Source organism: Lycium barbarum, chromosome 7, assembly GCF_019175385.1.
Source record: "Lycium barbarum isolate Lr01 chromosome 7, ASM1917538v2, whole genome shotgun sequence".
NCBI lineage: Eukaryota > Viridiplantae > Streptophyta > Magnoliopsida > Solanales > Solanaceae > Lycium > Lycium barbarum.
In genome coordinates this window covers 35,952,326-35,956,185 of record NC_083343.1, presented here as the reverse complement: position 1 = coordinate 35,956,185, position 3,860 = coordinate 35,952,326, and positions in this window count along the sequence as shown.

Genomic DNA, 3,860 nt, shown 5'->3' with positions numbered 1-3,860 from the left:
GTCTAAAATAATCAACTTGTTATATCCCGTATTTTGTACGTTCGGATATTTCAAGGTAGTCGTGGTAAGTTAAGGGAATGACCATCTTCCAAAATTATTTTAATGTACAAGTTGGTTATGAATATTATTTATGAACATTATTAGTATGGAAATATTGAGAAAGGTTAAGGGTAAAAAGGGAAATTCACAAAATGGCTCATGGTAAAATTTCGGAAGGCCAGGGGCAAAATGGGAATTTCACAAAATATTCGAGAAAGTTCTTGGAGGGGCCATGTTGGCCGTGTGGCACATGCCATATTTTATTAAGTGGGGACTAGTTATAAATTATAAAGATATATGGACCAAAGCTTGCTTAAGAAGACAATTAGTCTTCTTTGACTATTTTTAAGAAATTTCAAGAAAAATGGAGAAGGGACATGTGTCCACTTACTATTTGAAGGAGCTATGTATATATATGTGTTAGCAAGAAAAATCATCTAGAAATTTCATCATTTTCTACCACATAAGAAAGCTTGAAGGAGAGAAAAAAAAAAGAGGAGTCATTCGGCCATGGTATGGCCGAACTTAGGTCAAGAAAAATAATTCTCTTCTAGCAATTCAACCAATTTGAAGGACCTAATTAATATGGAGTGATTGTTGGAGCAAGCAAAGCATTTGTTGTGCAAGTTCGAAACCTTAGCCAAGCCAAGAAGTTGAGTGAGAAAGGTATGTGTTCAATCCTCTTTTACATATGTTATGGATGGTGGTGTATGTTGTAGTGTGTGGAAATGGATGAAAATCATGAATTTAGTATGTTGGGGGTGTTGGCCGAATATAGTTGCATTGTGTAGAACAAATGAATTGATTTTATTTAGTAGTTTGATTGTTGTGTTGTGGATTCCATGGTGTAAAATAAAGATTTAATGGCTTGAAATGAAGTTGTAATCGTTGTGGTGTCGTTGTGGAAGTTAATGTGACATTAGCATGAATTCTTATATTTGTATGAATGAAGTTGTTAATGTAAAATGTTGGTGGAATTCATGGATTTGGAAGTGAGACATTTGTTTGGAAGATTGTAAGTTGGGTCGTTGTGATTGAATTTAAAAGAAGGAAATAGGTTGTTATTGTTTTTGTTAAATTTGGAAGGTGTCGGATGAAGTAGTATGTTGATTGGGTGCTTTGAATGTTATATGAATTGAATTGAATATAAATGAAATGTCGTTGAATTGTATGACAAAGGTTGTGAATGTTAGAATGCGTCTTGAATGGGTTGTTGATGTTGTTGGCATGATTGTTGGTATTGTTGTTGATACTTTGGCCGAGTTGAATTCTCGGATTGTTGATTGATGATTTGGGCCGAGTTAGATTCTCGGGGATGGTGTATTTACAGGGGAGATGCTGCCCAAATTTCGGCAGGTCATAAGTGAATTTATTTGAAAGACTAAGACAAGTGTGTGTGACGATGAATCTAACGATTGTGTCAATCTTCTTGAATGTAGACTAGCGATAGCGAGCTTAGACAATTAAGCGTAGCTAATAGGACGTGGAGCAGGTATGTTAAGGCTCATCCCTTTCTTTCAAAGGCATGATTCCGATGTTATGGCTTCATAAATGTTTCCATATCTTCCTTATCTCCAAAACTTAGACGTTTATGATTTCAAGGCATGATTTCTTTTCCCGATAACCCGTAAATGTTTTCCAAAGTGTCCATATTTTTCCAAGATAGAGGTTTATGATTTTGTAAGCTCTTATGGCAACAACGACGGATATGTTTTACAATGACAATGATGATGTGAAGGATGAGAATATGTCTATGATGACTATGATAAGAATGATTTTCCAAAAATGACTTCTGAAATGTTCGTAAAAGGTTCTGTACTTCAAACGCTCATAACTTTCTTATACTAAATCGGATTGACCTGAAACTTGTTTCTGAGCCTTCAGGGTCGGTTTATGTATGCTGTTTTTCATTGCTCGTCTCATCTTATAATAATTGTTCCTTCAAGGTGAGACAAAGCGGCCATGGTTATTCCATAATGTAATCGGAGGTTACCGACCTTACGTCACTCCGATGGATACATGACTTTCTTTGGGCTCTCATGCATGCTGCTTATATGATAAATGTATATGATATATGTATATGTATATGGGGGATATGGGGAAAAGGGCCATATGTTGCGCTATAGACGCATTGCCACCTGGTCAGGTTGCTTAATTTATCATCCCGGACGCGGGACATATGTGGGGGAGCCGATGTTGCTCGGCGCTATGACATGCTCTATTTTCTATGTATATGAAAAGAAATGTTTTTCAAAGAAAGCTAAGCATGCATGGCATCCGTCCTAAAAGGCACTCACATGTACAGGTTACTCTCTTATCTCACTATATGCTCTATGATCCCATGATGTTACTGTTCATACGTTATGTTCCTTATTATGGTACCTTTCATGCCTTACATACTCAGTACATTGCTCGTACTGACCCCCTTTTCTTCGGGGGCTGCGTTTCATGCCGCGCAGGTACACCCAGATGAGTAGAAGCTATTATAGAAGATGTCCCAGCGGAGTTGGAAAGCTCCATTGGCTCTAGAGTGTTGCCGGGTCAGAGTACTATGCTATGATGTCTTGTTCGATATTAGAGACTTTGCAGACAGAGTCTTAGGTATAGAGTGTCGGTACTGTAAACGGCTCCACCAGCCTATGTGTCATTTTATGTTATGTTATAAACTCCATATGATCACAGATTATATTTGAATATAGTACGATGAAAAGAAAAATTCTGAAAGTTTTTCTATGTTTTCCACTTCTTATTGATGTAAGTGTTTAAAGAGGTTAAGTATGTAATAAGGGTCAGCGGGTTCACTCAGCTCCGAATATGGGGTCGGGTGCCCATCACACCCTAGTAAGGTTGGGGTGTGACACAAACTCACGTCCTTTACTTTTCTATAGCAACTGAATCGACCCTTGTGATATTTTATCGTCACTTGTACTCCTACTCTATTCTCTCTTTACACATAAATCGACATCGCACCTAATTTCTCTATCATCAAATAACCTTCACAACACCCGTCTGAAAAAAAAAATTGAGGTGAAGTCTTCTTAGATTAGCTAGAAATACACCACATATTCCTAAGGTTGATAGAATCTCTACTTCCTTCGTCGGCCAAGCAACATCACATTTAAAAGTTGTATAAGCGATCCAGAAAACAATCATAAATGCAAACCAACTTATCTAACCATTTATCATTCTTGAGTTCAAGGTCATCATTAATACCCAAAGTAACTTGACCATGATGATTCTTAGACTAGTACCAACTACCAAAAACTCAGAAATCCCCTTGAAGTCGAATAACTGGTGACTTCTGAATCCCTATGCAAACTCACATCATATAGGAAAGTCTTATAAAAAGAGTATGTGCGCATGTCATCTACCCGTCCTCGTCTTATGTATATGCATAAACTTCTAGAGTAAAACTTTCCTTTACTCGTTAACTTCCTTTCCCTTATCTGTATCTCTTCGTTATCTCTTACTTACCAATCTATAAATCATAATACAGCACTTGGAATCTTAGTGTCAACTTTCCCTATATCCTTAATAATCTCAATTCTCCGAATTCTCGAATGCACTCATTCCATCTCCTTTAATCACTAATCATTTCCCCTCTTCCGAGTCCTTTCCTTGATTTAAATTAAAATCATTCTAAAACTTCTCTTTGAAAGCGTCTCATAATTGTTCATTCAATCATAACTTACCAAATATCCAATTGTCACATTTTCCCTTCATGGTTTCTCTATAGCATAGACATTCAAACAATTCAACTTATAAAAATTTCGGTAGAGTTTCCTCTATACTTATTACTTCCTCATTCCTGCACACAGCCC